Below are 22,860 nucleotides of genomic sequence, written 5' to 3'. Positions count from 1 at the left end.
GCCCATGCCTTGTCCAAATATTCAACCTCAGCCTAATCCCTTAGAGAATCTGACAACTAGATACCCGACCCCATCGTACTCTGTTTCCGTCATCAAGCCATTAAGGCACGTGACCTCCGCAGGCCTTCGGCACGCCCTATCATTAATGCGTGTGACCCCTGCGGGCCTCCAATGCACTCAACCATTAAATGAACAAGGCTCAAGATGATCTCCGGATCACTGGATCATCAAAGCGTATGGCTCTCCCTGATCACCGGTTCACTCAGCAATCAATGCACTTACCATCTACGAACCCCAAGCCCACCACGGCCGGCGGTTCAACCACTCCAACAGGTCCGATCAACCATGACAGTTCGCTGATCCGGTCTTATTCTCCACAATGCCATTAATGAGCATGATCGTGCCTAATTATCACGAAAAAGACAATTTACCCTGTCACCTCTCAGGTAACATAATATCCTTCTATAAAAGAAAACCTGGAGGGAAAAAAAAAGGGACGGACACACACACAGGAACAAACATTCTCCTTTTTTACTCCACTCATATACTAGCCCCCCTCTGACTTAAGCATCGGAGGGCCGGCGCCGGAGATCCCGGCCACCGGCTTTCTTGCAGGATCCTCCAGGAGGACGCCACCAGCCGATGCGCCGCCACCTACTGTTCTAGCAGCGGAGCTCTTCCCCTCTCGGCTCACGATCGCCCCCGGGTCCAATTTCCAGCAACAGTTGGCGCTAGAGGAAGGGCCCAAGTTGCGGCCATGAAACTGAGAAGTAAGGGGGCTTCTAATGCCTCTCGACGTCCTCCACTCAGTCCTGGACACTCTATCCAGAACTCGCCACCTCCGGTTGAGTCAACTCAAGTTCGGCCGGAGCAGTTTGATGCTCTGGTGCAACAAGTGCAGGCCTTGGCCACCGCTGTCCAAAGCTTGCAACCCAGGGGCATCCCGACGACACCGTTCCCTCCGGCCCCGGTTCAGCCGGTGCCTCCTGCAAGCGGACTCCCCCTTCGAGGTCAGGACTCTCAAGTTCAGGCCTCCCTCTGGAGAGAGCATCCGGTTAGAGGTCCCGGTGGCTGGCCACAACCATCAGAGGCTGAGTCGGTCCCAAGGCAACCTGCGCCGGAGTGGACCGCCGCGGCGATCCCCCAGAATGATGAACTCGACAAGAAGGTCGAGAAGCTGGAGCGCCAGATTCAGGCACTCCACGGAAGGAAGTCGGGACGTGATGGTGACTTCGAGTTCACCACGAAGTCCCCCTTCTCCCAACAGATTGAGGATGAGCCGGTCCCGCCACGATTCAAGATGCCCCAGGTGGAGCCTTACAACGGCAGGACCGACTTCCTTGACCACCTGGAAAGTTATCGGGCCTTAATGGCCCTGCAGGGAGCCTCGGAGGCCATGCTGTGCAAAGCTTTTCCAGCAACGCTCCGAGGACCAGCCCGGCTTTGGTTTACCGGGCTGAAGTCGAGTACCGTTTCCTCCTTCGAGCAGCTCGGCAGGCAGTTTGCCAGCAACTTTGCCGCCAGCCAGCCCCAGCGGCGGACATCGGACTCCCTCCTTGATATAAAACAAAAGGAGAGAGAGTCCCTTAGGGAGTATTTGGACCGATTTACCGCCGCGACATGGAAAGTCCGGGAGCTTGACCAGTCAATTGTCATGTCGGCACTAAAGACTGGAGCCCGGTCTTATAGGTTCCTCTTCTCCATCGAGAAGAATTTTCCTGCAGACCTCACTGAAATGCTGGTTCGGGCGCGGAAGTACGCGAAGGCCGAGGAAGCTTGAGAGCCATCAAAATATCTCCAAAAGGTACAGGACGCCACTTTGGCTTCAAATAATTTCAATATTTTATCTATTTTCAGGTCGGAGAATCCAAAAAACGACCTACGGGTATCTCTATCTCCAACGTCGCCCCACTCCGAATAAGGGCGCACGATCGCCAACGAATGAAGTCCATCTCCCGTATGTCTCCAAGATCGGATTTCCGACCAAGCTCGGATCCCCCAGTTAAAGGATTAACGTCATGCTACATCAACTATCGAGCTCGGCTCGATCTCCATCGACTATTCGAGCTCGGCTCGATCTCCATCGACTATTCGAGCTCGGCTCGATCTCCATCGACTAATCGAGCTCGGCTCGATCTCCATCGACTATCGAGCTCGGCTCGATCTCCATCGACTAATCGAGCTCGGCTCGATCTCCATCAAACAATCGAGCTCGGCTCGATCTCCATCAAACATCGAGCTTGGCTCGATCTCCATCAAACAATCGAGCTCGGCTCGATCTCCATCAAACATCGAGCTCGGCTCGATCTCCATCAAATACCTCGACCACGGTCGGGATGCCCCAATACTTCGGGATGACGGAGCACCCACGTGGTCTCCCTGAAGATGTTCGTGAGTTCGTGAGTTCAAGATGCGATCTCCATCAAACAATCGAGCTCGGCTCGATCTCCATCAAACATCGAGCTCGGCTCGATCTCCATCAAACAATCGAGCTCGGCTCGATCTCCATCAAACATCGAGCTCGGCTCGATCTCCATCAAATACCTCGACCACGGTCGGGATGCCCCGATACTTCGGGATGACGGAGCACCTACGTGGTCTCCCTGAAGATGATCGTGAGTTCGTGTGTTCGTGAGTTCATGAGTTCGTGAGTTCGAGATGCGATCTCCATCAAACAATCGAGCTCGGCTCGATCTCCATCAATCAATCGAGCTCGGCTCGATCTCCATCAAACAATCGAGCTCGGCTCGATCTCCATCAAACAATCGAGCTCGGCTCGATCTCCATCAAACATCGAGCTCGGCTCGATCTCCTGTTCGTGATCAGTGAAACATTCGTGATTGGCGACAATCTCTGATGGCAATTGGCTTCTATTATGTCGGGGTCCCTAAAGAACGGACTCCGAGCAGAAAAGCGTCCTCAAAATCGCCGAGCAAAGTTCACAGCCTCGGCGTAAGACGCCCATGGTACCAGGTACCCATTCGATTAATGTCTTTACATTATTTCATTTACTTCATTTACTTCATTCCTGATTAATTAATTACCTGAATGAAACCCCGACCAGCGTCGAGGTACCTGGTCGGGCTAATCATTGCTCGGCCTCACCCGTCCCACATGCACTGTTCGACCGCGAGCCATAGCCTAGTTTATACCGGCAGCTCGATGAATCCTCATCCCGAGCTTCGGGACATCCGACTCGGTTGTCGAAAGAAGTCCGACAATCCGCCTCGGCAGCCTAAGGTCCGAGTTTTAAGTCCGAATAAAATTCGAGTTTAGTGACCTTTGGTCCTAGGGCTCGGCCGAATTCTGAGCTAAGCTCGAGAAGGCTTGCCGAGCCCAAGCGTATCCTCTTAGACATAAGCATCGCGATATCGCTGGTCGAAGGTCCGAGCAGCGGAAACTCGGACCTGAGCTCGGACTGGATAAATATGCCGAGCCTAAACGCAGGTCAACTATGTAGCGGACGAAGTTGGGGCTGCAGAGCCCAAGTCCTTGGAACCTAAAGCGGACCCAAGTGAAGAAACTTAGGTCTACCGAAAATCGAAAACACAAACCAATTGCAAGTTACGAAAAAATATTTATTTAAAGGTATTCATTTAAAGGAGCCCGTAGGCTAAGTACAAAGTTTGGGCTCGGCCTTAACAATATGGAGGCCATCCCAATTTACAAAAGTAAAGAGAACGGAAAACTTTTAAGGCTCAGCTCTACTGTCCTCGGCGACTTCAGGAACGGCTGGTTCCTCTGTGATCGAGGTTCCTACCTCAGCCTCGGCGGCCTCGGGAGCAGCCTCGGCAACCTCGGGAGCTGCCTCGGTGGCCTCGGGAGCAGCCTCGGGCGCCTTGGCCGGGCCCTCCTGGGCAGCCCCGTCAGCTGCCGGAGCTTCCGTCTCCGCTTCCGACTCCTCGACCCCCGCTCCTGGTTGAAGCAGGTTAAGGTCGAAGTCTGGAAGAAGTCGCCGCAGTTGGTTGCGGAAGTCCTTGAAGCCCTGAAAGAAAAAGGGACGGACACACACACAGGAACAAACATTCTCCTCTTTTACTCCACTCATATACTAGCCCCCCTCTGACTTAAGCATCGGAGGGCCGGCGCCGGAGATCCCGGCCACCGGTTTTCTTGCAGGATCCTCCAGGAGGACGCCACCAGCCGACGCGCCGCCACCTACTGTTCCAGCAGCGGAGCTCCTCCCCTCTCGGCTCACGGTCGCCCCTGGGTCCAATTTCCAGCAACACCTGCGATCACGTCAAGATGAGAAACCCAAACCGAGTCGATCAAGAAGATATGGTTCTCCTGGCACCGCTTCATACCAATATAACCATCCAAATGAGGGCATACGAATTAGCATAATTATAAATCCTTCTGAGGGCTTGATCTCATTGGACTTTTACATGAATAATTCCGATATGTGGCTGTCATAAGCAAGATAAGTTGAGGTTTCACTATGTACATCTTTTATCTTAATATTTAACTTGTGATCGTGATAAATGTTTTGGCATCACAGTTGTAGCTTCTTGTTGATGCATGGAAGGAAAAGAGATGAGGTTGTGTTACTATCGGTTGACATCACACAAGGGGCTCATAATGGATGCACATGACTTGGCTCTATTCTTTGGGATATTGCCAAAGGCTTTAGGAGTTTGACACCCCAAGACTAGTTGTGCGCGCGAACTCTATTCAAAACCTCTTGCCCACGAACATGGATACTTGGCAGTGGGCAGCGCCATAGAATGCTATGCAGCCATGGATAACTGCCATCAAAAAATAGACGGCCATCAAATATGGTTCGTATCGTATCATACACAGCACATATTGTTTGATAGCTGTCCATCTCCTCATGACGACCATCTAGAGTTGCACCGCACTCTACAGTGCAGCCTACGTGTGGCGGAGAATCCTGGTTGCTCGGACACACTCAAGGCAACTTCTCTCTTATTATCATGCGACTGTACTTTGATTGGATGGCTAGAAAATATTTTCATGGCCTTGCGAATCTCGAGGAGGAGGCTCTCTCCATAGCACTCCTATGTGCATTCTTTTGTCGACTAGATTTCTAGGTTGCCTATGGAAGGAGTACATGGCCTTTAACCTATGAATTGAAATACTTGGATTCAATAACACTTTTGGAAAGAAAAAATGAGCATTTTTGGAAAGAGCGCCCATTCATTCTTCGCTCCCTTTCCATTCACCTTTGGAGCTCGCTCTCTCTTCTCCCTTTCTGTTGCAATGGCAAAGCTCAAGAGGCTCTTGAGGAGTCGGAACCTAAACCGAATCGATCTATCAATGCCCACTCCCACATTCGTGGCCTAGGCTCCGAGTTCTTCTCCCTCGATGTTGCCCAGTAGATGCAGCCCAAGAGGGGGGGTGAATTGGGGTTTTAAAACTTTTCAACTACTTCTAAACTTTTCAGTTAATTTAGCTAAATTATATGGATGCACAGTGGAATTTAAACTTAGCAACAGACTAATTCTAATCTAATCAAGATTAAGACTTTTAAGCGGCGGATATATAGGCTAAATAAAGGATTTGTCTAAGTATGCCTAAGCATGCAATTCAATAAATCTTTATGCAGATTTATCAAGTGAAACTTTATTAACCAATTTGAATATAATTGCAATTAAGGGATGTGCGAATATGAATTAAATGAGTAATTCAATCAGGTGTTTGTCTAAGTAAATAAGTGAGAAAATTAAACAATGAAAGAAAGCATCGCAAACACAACAAACATACAGTGGTTCGGTGCCAACTGCACCTATGTCCACTCTCCAAGCTTTCTTGAAAATTCCACTATAATTCTAAGACTACAGTCCAGTTGTTTTACAAACTCAAAACCTAACTTGTTGTTTTCACGAGATCACAACGAACTCGGTCGGTTTTCACAGGCTCACCGTAAAACCACCCCGATTATTTTCACGGGCTTACAATCCAACCTAGTTGGTTTTTCCAAAAGCAAACTAACCAAAATCTTTACAACGTTTGTTTTTCGGGCTCACAAACAACCTTAACCCCTTGATTCAATCTCTTGAATGAATCAAATTACAAGATATCAGAATAGGAGTTGAAAACAAATACAAACTTCTCAAACAAGCAGATATAGCAATATAAACAAATAGAGTAAAGAGAAGAAGCCTTCAAACAAGTTTTGTAGATGAAAGAACTCGGCTTCTCCTTTACTTGACCCTCTTCTGATTTCGCACGAGGTAGAGGATCACTGAGGCAGCACACAGTTGGAGAGAAAGCTTTAGGATTCACTTAGATGCTCTTCTTCTCTCTCTTTTGCTTTGAATGACCCTTTTGTGCTTTTGGGAGGTTTCTCTTAAATCTCTTTCAAATTTCTTCCCTATGTGTTCTCTCCCTCTTCTTCTCTCCTTGCTCTCCCCTTGATTTTATAGCTTCAGATGGCGTGGGAACAAAGATTTAGCCGTTAGAGACAAAAATAGAGCCATTGAAATCGAGAAAAAACTAGCCGTTATACCTCCCAGCATGCTCGAGTCGACTCGCGCAGACCTTGAGTCGACTCGGCTGAAGCAGGAGTCAGCTCGTGAATAGGAGTTTGCTCGGCACTGTAGCTGGAGTCAACTCGGCACCGTAGCGAGCCGACTCAGCACTATAGTGCTGAAAACTGCTTTCTGTCTTGACTGAGAGTAAGTCGGCTCGGCACTGTAGTGAGTCAGCTCGACCACGAGATGAACTCATAGCAGAAGAGCTACTGCTACAGGAATGCTTTGCTTTATTGCATAGATGGAGTTAGCTCGAGCACTCTAACGCTGTGCCATGGCACTCCAAAGTGCCAGAGTCGACTCTAAGCTTTCAAGAGTCGACTCAAAGACTGTTCTTTTAAATTTTTTCTTTAGAATTGTCCCTCCAACTTGAATTCTTTGTGCTTGAAACTTGGGCCAATAAAGTGTGACTTTCTTTCAACTTTTTTTATGAACTTTTGAGGCCTTCTTGCATTCTTCCAACTTGCTATATTCTTTGCAAAACAAATTATCTTTCTTCTTGCAACAAAACCATTAGTAATTATACTTCAAGTTTTTGTGATCATCAAAATCAATCTTTGGGTCAACAATCTCTCTTTTTTGATGATGACAAAACTTGGAGTATATGCAATATAAAATAGATTATATCTTAGAACTAATGCATAACTAAGTTGCATGAAGTAGAAAACATATATATTTAAAACATACTTCATGATAATGCTTTAGATTTAATCAGCTTAACCCAGTCAATACATTTCAATATATGTTGATTTATATTCCATTCAAAACACATAAAACATTATGAGCATATAGTCTTACTCAAATATTTCTCCCCCTTTTTGACAACATCAAAAAAAATTGCAAAATAATGAAACATCAAGCATAAAACAATAAATTATACTCAGATATTTCTCTCCCTTTTTGTACTCTAATTTTCAGTCAATGCATATCGAATTATTGCAAGAATATAAATCATATAACTCAAAGCAATAATGTCAGAACAAGATTAATGAGCATAGATCAGAGCCAATTAAAATGATTTTAGAGCAAATTATAATGAGAGCACATCGAATGTGATTTCAAAGATAGTTTTTGAATCAAGTACAAGTAGAACCTTTTCAAATTAATTCAAGGAGTGTCAAGAATGATATTCAAAGAAAGTATAAATGGAAATCTAACCTCTTTTTTTTGAAAGATCTTTAATAACAAGTATGAAAGCTTGTTCATTTAAGATCTTTTATCCAATATATAAAGTATTTAGCAACATGAGAGCAATCTAATTAATTTTTAGAGTATAAGATCAGAACTTATATACTAGAAAAACATAACATCATGTTGGATCATTAATTCTTAATAACTTTAAAGTTCTTTTATGATAATAAAAGTATTGGGGCACAAATACTAAAATATAAATTTATGCATTTATGATATATCTTAGAGCATACATAAAATTCAAAGCTTTGAAAGTTCTTTTATAGCTTTTTTAAAGACTTTCTTTTACGTCGTTAAAGAGAATAGCATCAAAATCAATTAAAATGAATTGGCATAGGATTGAAACTCTAAAGTGCAAACCAATAAGAACTCATTAATAGATTCCATTGTAAATTTTCGATACTAAGACAGATGTAATCCTTCACAACAAATAATTTACTAATTAAGTACAGATGAAAATTCAACTTTCAAAAGATATTCAATGAAGCACAAAGCTTGATACCAAAAATCTGCTTAAATTGATACTAATTTTAAACCAATTAGACATTAAAAACATACTAAAAGTCCTTTGCCAAATTTACATAGAGTAACTTTTAATGATTTAGCTTTTAAGAACATTCATTTCTTCTTTCATTTATGTAAGCCTCTTGAGATCTATTCATGCTTTTCAGATATCGACAACAATGATCATGAATCAAACATAAAATATTACGTTCCAAGCTGATTTTTCACTTTTATTTTTCTCCCCCCTTTTTATTAAATTAGAGGCACTTAAGATCAACCATTTGAATTGCAATTTGTTTCATGATTGATGCACAAGATATATTAACCAAATAGCAAGTCTCAAGGTGTATCATAAAGATTTTTAGATTTAAATTTCAGATGATACATATTGGAGAGTATTATGATTATTTCTCATTTAGTATTCTTTCTCTCGCCTTTAGTTATAGATTTATGCGATTAAGTTCCATATAATCTCTTCCTCTGAAATTTTCTTTTTTTCTCTTAATTGATCATTCCATTTAAGAATAGAATTTAAAAATAATTTTCAATAAAATATTCAAATTGTCAATCTCATAAATGTGTTTTTTATGAGTCTTAAACTATTGAGAGCATATTTTCAAGTATTAAATCATATTCATTTGAGATAAGAAAAACTCTATATAAATAAACTCAAGGTATAATCTATTATATAACTAAGACAAGCAGTGGCAACACAAAGAGGTTTATCAAAATCAATCTATAAAACATTGAAGATATGCATCAAATGAAAGTGACTTTTGAATAAGATGCATATTGCAAAGAGATTGAATATCTAAAGCTCCCCCTCAAAACATGCATTCTTTTTTAATCATTTTTTTTGTTGAATTTCAGATTTTAATGATAAGTGTGAATAAAACTAAAATTCTATGATATCAAGAATATAGAGTGATCTAAAATTTTTCAAAATTTATAGCACTCTTTTTAATTTTTCAAGAACAAATCATGCTTCCTCTTAATTTTTGAGAATATGCACTGAAATATTAATCAGAAAATAACTCTTTTGAAGCTCAAATTTCTTTCAAAAGTTATTATATTTTCTTTCCTTTAAAAATTATTTGAGTGAGTTGAAATGTTTCTAGCTTTAAGATCATTCACTCTTCTTTAAAAAAAATAGCTTTTTCTTTTAATGATAAAGGCCATTAATTATGCAGGAGAGAAAACATATAGATGATCATTGAAGTGTATATTTATATAACTCAATTTCTTAATCATAGTTTCACAGCAATTAATGTATACATGAAATACAATGAATCTTTTTAATATCAAAATAAAATCATATATTTAGAAATATTTGTTCGCAATTAAGATAATTGAAAGACACATCATTTAGACCAATTTTAGTATACTTTAAAGATAAGAAATGATACGTTTCATATGTATATCGGAGCAATCAACCAAGGCATCAAAATTAATTTTATTTTTCTTAAGTTATAATTTTCATCTAGGAATCATATTGAGTTATTCTCCTAAATGATACAATCATTGAAGCATATAACTAAAGTTACAAAGATGCAACGATATAAACATTTTTAAATTAAGTTTAAGTTTTTATACAAAATCAGATTCTAAATTTCATAAAAAATTTTCAAGAAAGCTTTCAAAGTTATAATTTGATATATGTATCATTTACATTGTAGCTCATCTTAAATCACTAAGATTGAAAACACATATTTCAATAATATTAGAGCACATTCAGAATCTTTGTAATTAACATAAATTTTGGTACAGATTGGAGCAATTTAACATGTATTAGGACATTATGTACCAAAGTTTAGGCAAGATGGAAGATAAATCAAAATAAATTCATTTTGCCTAAATTACAAATTCAGTCTATTTTTTTCTTTTATTTTTAAGAAGATATTCATTAAAATCAGAAAAGTACAAGGAAAGTCAATGAATTCAGAAAATACATATCATTGAGGAGTACGTTTTGCAAGTGAAAACCATTTTTATTAAGTTTTGGAACATAAGTTACTTCGAAGACAAAGGTGAAGTAAAAACTTTTGTGTAGAGTTAAAATACATTTCAAATTATAATTGCCACATGTTATATGCAAAACATAATATGCATTAAGTCATAACATAATGTATTAAAGCATTAAGAATAATCATGTCAAGGATCAAAATTAATTTTTTTCATATAAACTCCCCTCATTTAAATATGTAATTTTAGTATTAATTGATCCAACTATGATCCTTTCAGTTTGAGTGTGATCTTTTATGAAATAATGTCTTATTTTCATGTAATTAAATATGGAGAGCAGAATTGGATTCTTCATTAAATTTTTGACATTAGAATCATTACATCTTATGAGAATCTTGTTTGATGTCAAAAATCTTAAGTATTTCATTAATTCATAATCTTAGATTTTATTTTCTTAACAGATTTTTATGAGTCTTTTGATATCAATTAAATGTGACTCATTAGAATCAATTTGATATCTTTGCATATAAGCACGAAATAAGCATACAATTTGGCCTATAAGATGTATACACTACAAGAAAATTGGGCATTTTCGATGCTTTTTTTGGCCATTACCGACGCTTAAAAGCATCGGTAAAAACATTCCCGATGCTTCAGAAAGCGTCGGCAAAGCGTCGCTTATACAACGGTGAAAAAATCTTTCCTGATGCTTTAAAAAGGGTCGGAATTTAGCAATGCTTTACCGACGCTAAAAAGCGTCGGTAATTTTGCGACGCTTTTGGGAAGCGTCACCAGGGATGCATAACATAGCGATGCATGAAATCTTCGCTAAATGTGCAAATAAAAGTAGCGACGCTTTAAAGCATCGTTAAGTCCTGCTTTAAAGCATCACTAATTGATATTTCTTCACGATTTTAACGATGCTTCAAAGCGTCGTTAGGATAAATTTTTTTTTGTATTTTTTTAAAAAATTATAAAATTCTATTTACAAAATCAATCGCATACACAATAAACGTAATATACACGTCACAATCAAACATATTTATCCAAATATTCATATTGTCAAATTATATTCATACTGTCAATTTACATTTACAATGTCTACTGTCAATTTATATTTATAATGTCAATTTATGTTTACAATGTACTTTGAAAAGCATAAAAAAATTACAAATAAAACTCCAAAATAAAAGCTTTAGGGGTCGATGGCATCATCATCTCTACGTGCAGTTGAAGTATCAGAAACTTGTAAAAAAAACTTAAGAAGTTAAGAATATGACAATTATTAGGCCCATTAAAAAAATATAATACTTATGTAAAATGTTCAAGTAGATGTAAGTTACCTGAGGAGGGATAAATTGATGCAACAAAAATGTAACCCGATCAATCTGAGCCCTCAAAGATTGTATCTCTGTCTGATGGCTCTGCTTCAACTCTTGTATCTCTGCCTTCAGATCATTAACCTCTGCAGTGCTACTACTCTGTCTAGCATCTTGAGTATATCTACCCACTGCAGACAATTGTGTGGGGGTAACTCCAACGCCATAACCCCTTACTCGACCATAACACTCTGAGCCCATCAATTCGGTAAACACCTGAGCTTCAACACATCTGGTGTTGCCGATTGAAGATGACTCTCCGATACGCTATGAAATAAGAGATGTAGCTCTATCCTATATCTCTCAAAAACAATCAAATTAATTTTTGAAAAATTAAAATACATGAAAAATCATTGCACAAATTATTAATGAATACATACAACTATATCTCTTGACTTTTTCCAGATAAAGCTGTCATCTCGGTGGGTGTGAGTCATCTTATAGAACTCCACCTCACCAGGTTTTCTCCCATGGTCTTCCATCTACAACAAAAAGTATATTGGAAGTGCTATATATCATGGTACATGCTATATGATACAAGAGTTTCAAAGAAACTTATGAATTCAGCTCTGAGCCTCGCATAACTCTTCGAGCCTGAAGTGTGAGGAACTATCTAAGATGCTCGTGCGGCTCGACCAATGTCAGAATATGTCTACCACGAAAAAATAAACATTGTAATATATTAAATGTATTAAACATTATATAAGGTATTGAGAGAGTATACACAATATGTTCTTTCTCGGAAAACCAATAGTGAACAAGCTCCCTCCACTGATGAGGGTGTACATCAGAAGGACAAACACAAGCAACCTCCTCCTCTGTCATACCCTCGTGCTTCCAGTCGGCCTTCAACTTCGACTTATATTCTTTTCATTTGCGGTTGAGGGACTTTAACACCCAATCATGGCTCTCTGGAGGGAGCACAAACTTTTTCTACACCAAAGTAAAGAATGTTATAACAATATTAAATCGAAAAATTAAGATTGTAATAGTAAGCAAATTGACATACAGTATGTATCAAATTAACAATATTAAATTCAATTCTTTACCTGTACAACTTTAAGAAGCTCAACTTTATAAGAAGGAAGCATATCATTCCACTTATGATAGTTGAGCGGACACAACTGACCCCTACGCGCAACCGATCCTAAGAAACTTGATAAAAGGTTTCCAGCCCTCTTGATGGGCTGCCCTAGTTCGTTGCATCTGACGACTATCTTTTCATCCTCACGAAGCTGCCACACATCCCGTGCTCGAGAAGAACCCCGTGTCGTCCTCACTCTCCCCTGTTCATCTATAAAAAATAATAAAATATCCATTAAAACATTGGAGGCAAATTAATTAAAATAATTAGATTGTAACAGAACTGAACTTTAAATCAAATTACCTTGGATCTACATGTCATCCATAACCTCCTGGCCTGGATCGTGCTGAGATTAGAACTTACGCTGAGACTCGGACTCGTGCTGCTGGGGCTGCTGGGATCGCATGGACTGAGCAGAAGAAGATCCCACCTAAGACTGCTAGAACTCCACATCTCTGAATCATTTTCCTCGATGCATTTTATTACCTACCATGCATGAAAATGAATCAATATCAGCTAAATATTAATTGAATACTAAATGAATTAGTAATAAAAAATACATCAGTCAATGTATACATCGTAAATTTTTTTTACCATTACAAAACTATACTCTCTTATTATCCATCATTCGGTACAATATTAAAAGGCATACACTGAGTATAAGTCTCAATATCCTCCTCTTCAAATCCTTTTTCATATCATACAAGTTTCTAGGTTTAGTCTTAATGACAGCAGACCAATCTTTATCTTTTGAGTCTTATACAAAAAACACTTGTCGAGCTTGAGATGAAAAAAATAAATGAGTCATCTTTCAATAGCACACCGGTATGTATCAACCTTGAAAAATTTACAAGTGTGAAACAATTTATGTCTTGTCTCAAACCTCTAGATGAGTTTATATCCACCCAATCACATCGAAATAGTAATACATTAAAGTTTCCATAATAATCCAGCTCATAAATATCCTTTAGGGCACCGTAATAAGTTTTTCCGTCTGCCTCAACCATAACCCCACTGTTTTGGATTTTTCTAAATTTCTCACGTTCTTTAGTATGAAATTTAAAACTATTATTAATAAACCTATCATATCTATTGACAATATCGTTCGGACCTCGAGCAATGACTATTAATTCATCGGAACAATTTTTCTCTATCATCGTGGGTACCTAAAATTTTATAGAAGCAATGATTAATTATTCAATGATTAATTAATTATTCAAATTCCATACGAGGGAATCATGCATTAAGCTTTGAGTCATTAATTGATGTTACAGATCATTTTCCATGATCCCATATTTTTCAATCTAAACCTATGATGCTTTACTCATTTGAATTGTTTCTTAGACTAAAATGCATTAACAAGATTGTTTTTTGCATTATCATCAACCCCATAAAGGAATAAACATATGCTTGGAATTGCTTCGCAGACTAAAATATCACTGTAAGATCATTTTCAGCATTATAGTCAACCAGTAAAAGGAATAAACATATGCTCGCTTACTGAATATTGTTTGCTAGCTTAGATAACCCAGAGAACCTCTAAGAGGGATAGGCCTTTAATAACGCATGTGAATACCTTGGGAATCAATCACTTCCTTTTGTACCAACAACTTGTTTTCATTCCCCAAACACTCTTCACACTTCCTTTTGCACAAACAGCTTGTTTTCACTCACCAAACACTCATCGCATGGCACTGTCTACTTTTCCAAACAAAAATATATATAGGGGATCCATGGGCTCTTTTGTTGACCACTGTATGATTGGACTTGAATTGATAAGAGATACCTGATTTTTTTTCATACATGGGTCCAGCTTCTATCATAAGGTACCAAGACAAATATAAAACATAATATCATGATTCAACAAAATTGACACAAACGTGTGGGGTGAAACATTCTTGCAGAAGATACCTGCAAAATGAAAGCCATTTTATTTGTTCACTAGATGAATCATGCCACCTTTAGTAACAGTCTATCTAAACCATAATTGAACAAGTATGTACCAATTTATGATGTAGAACCATAGAACAATATCCTAAAAAGAATTGTAATCTCAGGAGATTCTTGTTTTGACACTAATTGAACTCAAAGGGGCAGCAGCATAAAATAACATGCAGACCAGGTACCCTAAAGTGCCAAGGTCACTAAGGTCAATCTACCAGCAAGTGCAACAAGCATGAAGAGGCAAATTTTCCTATACCAATGAGTCCGATATGATGGTTCACTAAGCTTCAACATTTAAAGTACCCAATATACATTTTAAAGTTATCCAAATATGAATTCTGCTTTGAAATGATCTAAACGAACTGCCCCTTCAAAAAAAAGGACATAGAACTAACAAAAGTAGTGACGAGGGGTTAATTCCAGGTCACATCTGAAATTTTCAACTACATGACAAAGTTCATGGTTTAATTCTTAGGTCAGATAAGATGTTTGACTGAATTAAAGTCTGGAAAGTATATATAAGATTAATCTAAGATTAATATACATGACTAAGTTATGCAAAGAAAGAGAAGAAAAAGAAGGCATGTAAGAAAAAATACAAAAGGAGGAAACATTAAGAGAAGGATCAGATCGTGAGAATGAGAAGAAAAGAGATTTTATGCACCTCGGCGGAGAATGCAAAGTTAGGATTTCTCTGGATTAGCAATAGAAACAGGTAATTTTTTTCAAATGGCATTCTTTTTTGGATCTGGACACTATCTATTAGATGGAAGATTTTGGCGAGTGTTTTTCCTCCCTTTGGCCGCCTCATTTCATACTCTTAAGTGTTGATTAAACTTCACTATGGAAGCTGATTGCAAGCTCAAGTAAAAAGAAGAAAATAAGAAAACCCATAACACCTAGATCACAAGCTCGAATAAAAACAACATTATTTTTATCATCTCCAGCAAGACACACTACCACCCTACATGCCATCCATGCTAAGAAACAATGTCAGAGCTGCCATCGCAGCGATTACAATCCTATGATCGAAGCAAGAGAAGAAGATCCCAAACCTGGCTTTGTCCTTGTCCTTGCCGACTCCAAACTTCAAACGCCGTGTGAGTGCTCTGCGGCGGAGGAGGAGGAAGTCGTCCACGAAGAGGAGGCCAACGGAGAGGGGGAGGAGGGGAAGGAGATGCGGCGGAGGAACACGATTTGGGGTCGCTCGTCGGAGGAGATTGGTTGAGATGGGTGAAAAGGGCTGAGGAGGGAGGGGGTCGGTCGCCGTGAGTTAGGGTTTTAGGACTATGGGCTGTGGAGGGAGGGGGGTCGATTGGGTTTTGTGGTGGGGAGGAGTGAAGTCCAACGATGCTTATAAGCATCGTCGTATTTTTTCCCTACGCCGACGCTTATAAGCGTCGGTGATAAATATTCCGACGCTTATAAGCGTCGGTAATAGGCCGCCGACGCCGACGCTATACAAAGCGTCGGCGGAACCTTTTTTTACCGACATTTTTTACAAGCGTCTCGCAAGAAAAAAAATTGCCGATGCTTTTATGTAGCGTCGGCAATATAGAGTTGCCAAAATCCTTTCTTGTTGTAGTGATAATATAATAATACAGCTTCAAACAATAGAATTTACTTGGCTCATCATTTTCAAACTCTACAAAATGAGGTCATAGACATACCTTTCTTCATGCCAAACTTCTATAAGAATATTTTTGTGAACTTACTTTGACCAATGAAAATTTATTTTCTTGTTTGTCTTAGTTTGGAATTCGAGAGAAAAGTTAGTTCATGCATTCTACTCATTTCGAACTTATACTGCATGAGCTTAGTAAAAACTTCACATAAAGTTTTATTAGTAGCACCACAAATAATGTCATCAATATATACTTGAGCAATTACGATATCAGAATTTTCTTTTTGGTACATAGTTTTATCAATATTACTTTCTATCAAAAAGTTACTTAAACTTTCATATCATGCTCTTGGTGCTTGTTTTAAATTAAATAGTAGTTTATCATATTTGTAATGAATATTTTTCAAATATAAGTGGTTATTTTTACATAAAAATTCTTCAATGATATAACTACACAGAAGTGCATTCTATCCATTCATCTAACAAAATATAAGGCTCATAAAGCAGTCAAATGAAAATGGTAATCTTTGGCTTCTAATCATGTAAAGATTTCATCAAAATCTATGGAATCTTTTAGTAATCACCATTTTTTTATTAAGTATATTTCTAAAGAACTTAATTTGTTCCAATTATAGGCAAGTTTTTAGATTTTTCAACAAGACTTCAAAATTTTATCCCTTTCAAAAGATTGCTCATACAAATCTCACAAATGTGCCAAGTATACTTTGCTTGTTTTGCTTAAGATTTGAGTATTTATTTTTACTTAGCTTTTACTTCCCCTAAACAGTGTTCATTTTCTTTTCTTTATCTCTCTCTTTTTGTTATTTTCAAGTGATTTACATGAAAGAGCAGAATAAAGAAGTACACTAATATGTTGCATATCATATAAATGTATATCATGCAAGCAAACAGCATTTTCATTATGCTCAAAGATCACAAGTTATTTTGAATCAAAATTTGAAGCATAAACTTGTATATTTTATGGTTATGCATCACATAGGCAAAGGTATTTTTCAATTTAGGCAAACCATGACACAGTCTCCAAAAGCATAAGTTAATCAATACATACGTAGGCATGATATCAAGAAATTAGTAATCAAAGATTTTAATAATGCCACAATAGGATTTAAGTTATTGACTTTGCTCAGCTAATTTGCAAGAAAGGTATCTAAAATTACCGATTCATTCTGCATTCTTCAAGTCAAATACCTACTAGATTTCTTATGTGTAAACTTTTGACTGAAGAAGGTCCTCTCTCTTGTTTGCATGTGAATGTTTATTGTACCTTGTGTGGAGGTATCCTTTAAGTTGAAATCTCTCATTTTTTGCTCATAGATGCTGCATTATTAGCAAAATCTTTTTCTTTCTTGAAGGAAAATCATTAGTTTCTTCAAGATACAAAACATTCATGCAACATATTACTTAACTAGATGACTCAACATAAGACATGACAATAATTGAATATTGAGTCACTCTACCCAAGAGATTGTCTAAATATAAGCAAGCACAAATCACTTGAACTAAAGAGATAGTTTCATTAAGCAAGATAGTTCAAAGATAAGCATGGAAGGCAATAGGAAGATTCATCAAGGTCAAATCAATTTCTTATTTTCAGAATCAATTTAGCTTAGATTCTATTTGCTTAAGATAATTAATTGGGTATACAAGTTAAGTTCTAATTGAATTATCTTAAACAGTTGTCTCTATCAAAATTCTGATTATGATTTAGCTTTCAACACATATAATCATGTTTCAGGGAGATAAGCAATCTTCTTTTAGAGCAAATAAAATTTTTATTTTTGACTTATGAGAGATAGTTCACAAGAATTAATATTCAAGCTTTAAAAGATTCTTATGCTCAGACTAAACATGATGAGTTAAAATTAATCAGCGAAATTTGAAATAATTTTAGAGACAGATATTAATCATGGATGCAATGATTATACTCAATGAAACACTTTAAAGATCAGATTTATTGTTCTTGTATTTTAGAATAGTCTTGAAAATTACTTGTAAGGGAGAAAAACAATTTGTTATTGTTAAATTTTTAAGTGAGTTTCTCATTATGATCGTAACACATTAATCATTTATGATTGAACCAATCTGAGATGATTATGATTTAACATATGTTGTACACATGAGTCTTATAGGGCAAACCATAATACATTTTAGATAATTACTTAAGGAATGAATGTTACAATGTTATCATGATAAATTGCATTCATATTTCAACAAAAGATGAAATAAAATTTTATAAGGATTATGCTCAATAAAGTTTTAGCATGAAGGCATGAAATCAGCATCAAACATTTATACTCGAGAGAGAATTTAGATTTTGAAAAACTCAAGGAAGAAAGTTATGCATATTCATTCACTGTTTTCTTATCATCATGCAAGCACTAGAAGATTTTATGCTAAGATTGTTGAGATAAAATTTATCATACATATAAGGCATTTAGTAAATATTCAATAGCATAACTGAATTTACAAAGTTAAGCATATCAAGATATGAAATTACATTCACAAATGATGAAATAAAATTCATTTTTAAGTCATGTGTCATGGCATCTAGTTAAGAGTTTCACATGAGTTTCAAGGGCTGCTTTGACACATTTACAAGATAATTTTAGTTATTTATTTTAGGTACCCATGCTTGCTTGGGTCTTTGGAGGTTAGGATATATGGTTCCTTTTGGAATCTAAATCTGTTTAATTATAATAACTTTACCACTTGATTTAGTTATGTTAGAACGATAGGTAAAGTTGTTATGCCCATTCTTTTCATGTTTGAAATAAGTTATCCTATTTGATGGTTTGTTTGGTGAATTGATAACCTTTTTCTCTAGGGATTTATTATTAAACAAGGGAGTCAAGCCAAGTCTTGATTTATTAAAAATAGTATGTTGGCTTTCAAACATCATTTTTAATCTTTCTAAACTTACAATGAATTTGTTAATAAGAGATTTCAATTGGTTAACTTCTTCACTAAAGTTTTGATTTTCTTTAATTAAGTTATAATTTTTCTGAATCAATTTTTTTGAATTTAACCTTAAGCTTTCATTTTTAGAATTTAATTTGTCTTGTATTTCAACAATAGAATTTCTTTCTTCTGAAATTTTCAGGTTTAACTTTGTAAGATTCTTGTTCTTCATAGATAATTTTTTATATTCACTATACAAATCATGAAAAGCATTTAATAGTTCATCATAAGAGTATTCTTCATGAAATTCATTTCGTGTAAAATTAGATTTAGATTCTACTTTATCTTCTTGTGCCATAAAATACAAGTTAGTTACCTCTTGTAGTTTATTATTGCTCCTAGCTTTCAATTTCTTGCTTGACTCTCTTTTGGTCAAGGCTTTCTTGCTTTTAATTTTTTTCTTTCTTTCTTCTTGCTTCCTCTTCTTCTTTGTCTTTAAGAAGCTTTTGAATTTTTTGGTGTTTGAGGATGGATCCTTATTTTCATAACTGAATTCTTCATTTGTTGCTCTTTCTTCTTGATTGGGAGATTCAAAAGTTTTTCCTGCAGTCTCACTGTTAGTATGTAATTGAAGCACATATGAGCTAATCTGGGATTTATCATAAATATTTTCTAAAGTATCCCATATCTCTTTAGTAGATAAGCATGCAGAAATTTCATTAAATACAGTTTCATTCATAGCACAATATAGTATGTTCATAGCATTAGCATTCAATTGTACTAAGTCTTTTTCATTAACAGCTTGAAAGAGTGTGTGAGGGTCATTTATTATAATATTCTATAACTCATAGTTTTGTGATTGAACAAAGATTTTCATTCTAACTTTCCATTGAATATAGTTAGTTCCATCAAATAGTGGAGGTCTGTTTGTGGAAAGTCCCTCAGCAAATAATATGTTATGCGAGGGTGTCATAATCTTTGGCTCTAGTCAGTTAAGACTATAAATAATGGAAGAGCACCTGCTCTGATACCACTTGTTGCCCAGTAAATGCAGCCCAAGAGGGGGGGTAAATTGGGGTTTTAAAATTTTTCAACTACTTCTAAACTTTCAGTTAATTAAGCTAAGTTATATGGATGCATACTGGAATTTAAACTTAGCAACAGATTAATTCTAATCTAATCAAGATTAAGACTTTTAAGCAACGGATATATAGGCTCAATAAAGGATTTGTCTAAGTATGCCAAAGCATGCAATTCAATGAATCTTTATGCAGATTTATCAAGTGAAACTTTGTTAACCAATTTAAATATAATTGCAACTAAAGGATGTGCGAATATGAATTAAATGAGCAATTCAATCAGGCGTTTGTCTAAGTAAATAAGTGAGAAAATTAAACAATGAAAGAAAGTATCGCAAACACAACAAATATATAGTGGTTCGGTGCCCACTGCACCTACGTCCACTCTCCAAGCTCTCTTTGGAAATTCCACTATAATCCTAAGACTACAGTCCGGTTGTTTTACAAGTTTACAACCTAACTTGTTATTTTCACGAGATCACAACAAACTCGGTCGATTTTCACAGGCTCATCGACTAGAACCATCCCGATTATTTTTACAGGCTCACAATTCAATCCAGTTGGTTTTTTCAAAAGCTCACCAACCAAAACCTTTACAACGTTTGTTTTTCGGGCTCACAAACAACCTTAACCCCTTGATTCAATTTCTTGAATGAATCAAGTTACAAGATATCGGAATAGGAGTTGAAAACAAATACAAACTTCTCAAACAAGCAGATATAGCAATATAAACAAATAGAGTAAAGAGAAGAAGCCTTCAAACAAGTTTTGCAGATGAAAGAACTCGGCTTCTCCTTTACTTGACCCTCTTCTGATTTCGCACGAGGTAGAGGATTACTGAGGCAGCACACAGTTGGAGAGGAAGCTTTAGAATTCACTCAGATGCTCTTCTTCTCTTTCTTTTGCTTTGAATGGCCCTTTTGTGCTTTTGAAAGGTTTCTCTTAAAATCTCTTTCAAATCTCTTCCCTATGTGTTCTCTCTGTCTTCTTCTTCTCTCCTGGCTCTTCCCTTGATTTTATAGTTTTGGATGGCGTGGGAACAAAGATCTAGCCGCTAGAGACAAAAATAGAGCCGTTGGAGTCGAAAAAAAACTAGCTGTTATGCCTCCCAGTGTGCTCGAGTCGACTTACGCAGATCTTTGAGTCGACTCGGCTGAAACAGGAGTCAGCTCATGAATAGGAGTCTGCTCGGCACTGTAGCGAGTCGACTCGACACTGTAGCGAGTCGACTCGACATTGTAGCGCTGAAAACTGCTTTCTGTCCTGACTGAGAGTGAGTCGGCTCGGCACTGTAGCGAGTCGACTCGGCACTGTAGCTGAAGTCGGCTTGAGCACTGTAGCGCTGTGCCATGGCACTCCAAAGTGCCAGAGTCAACTTTAAGCTTTCAGAAGTCGACTCGAGGACTGTTCTTTTGAATTTTTTCTTTAGAATTGTTCCTCCAAATTGAATTATTTGTACTTGAAACTTGGGCTAATGAAGTGTGGCTTTCTTCCAACTTTTCTTGAAAACTTTTGAGGCCTTCTTGCATTCTTCCAACTTGCTATATTCCTTACAAAACAAATTATCTTTCTTCTTGCAACACAACCATTAGTAATTATACTTCAAGATTTTGTGATCATCAAAATCAATCTTTAGGTCAACACTCGAGATGTTTAAAGACTGAAGTCTTCATCCAAGCCTCTGTCATCTTCACCACTGCCAAGCTTAACCGCAACCCTTTTGAAGCTACCCCGACATTGTAGCCATTTGCACCTTGAGCATCCGCTCCATCGGCCTCTCCCTCCACCTCAAGGGCGGCCTCCCCCTTGGTAGCGACCTTGACTCTAGCATAATCATCGCCATGACGGCCTTTTCAGTGGCTGCCTCTCCCTCGATGACCTCATCCTCATCGGGCTCAAGTTCGAGAAGAAGTTCAGCAGGTACCATGTTGACAATGTCACCTCCATCGATCATAGGTAGCCTTGTTATCATCAGAAGCTACGATCCACTTAAACTCCTCCGGTCGGTGTTCACAACTAGACAAGATCTTTGCTTTGTGCTTATAGGTGTGGAATTTGAGGCGTTGGCAAAGAAGATGAGGGCCATGCTACCATCAGAAGTCAAGATGAAGGACGATGTGGGCAATTCCAGCCAGGCGGCAATGCTGGTCGTTGCAATGATGCGGGGGATGTCCAAGTATTGGGCATGGCGATGTCATCCAATGTGATTGTGGAGCCAAGGTGGGTGTTGCTAATATCGAGAATGGTCACCATGAAGAAAGCAATTATTGAGGCCGGTGCATTCGAGTATAAAATAAGTGGAGCTGGGTCAATGTAGTGGCAAGAAGAAGAAGAAGGAGCATCAATCTTGGGTAGAGGGAGAAGAGCACAGTTCCAGTTTAGCACCTCATCCCTCACCTCCTCCTCCCCCATGCAATTCCTTCTTTTTTTTCTTTTTATTTTTGTTTTGGTACAGCAGCAGCTTATACAACTCGTGTTAGGGTACAGCCAATCGAGTCCAAAAAAAAATAATTTAAACAAGGAGGGGTCACTACATCACATGTCCATAGAACCGCTCCGGAGTGTCGAGCAACAAACAAGGCGACATCACACATTTGCCTCTCGAAACATATGGACAGCCTGGAAGGAATCCAAATCACTCACCAGTTCGCGGATGTCACACAGCAACGGATGCAATTCC

At 37.8% G+C, this 22,860-nt stretch overlaps 1 pseudogene; it reads left to right on the top strand.

Moving 5' to 3' along the window:
• Positions 1 to 3,646: 3,646 nt before the first annotated feature.
• Positions 3,647 to 22,497, top strand: LOC108511782 (annotated as a pseudogene).
• Positions 22,498 to 22,860: the final 363 nt, after the last annotated feature.

Source organism: Phoenix dactylifera, chromosome 17 (assembly GCF_009389715.1).
Source record: "Phoenix dactylifera cultivar Barhee BC4 chromosome 17, palm_55x_up_171113_PBpolish2nd_filt_p, whole genome shotgun sequence".
Lineage (NCBI taxonomy): Eukaryota > Viridiplantae > Streptophyta > Magnoliopsida > Arecales > Arecaceae > Phoenix > Phoenix dactylifera.
The sequence above is the reverse complement of the archived record's forward strand: the minus strand, read 5'-3'. Positions and strand labels throughout refer to the sequence as shown.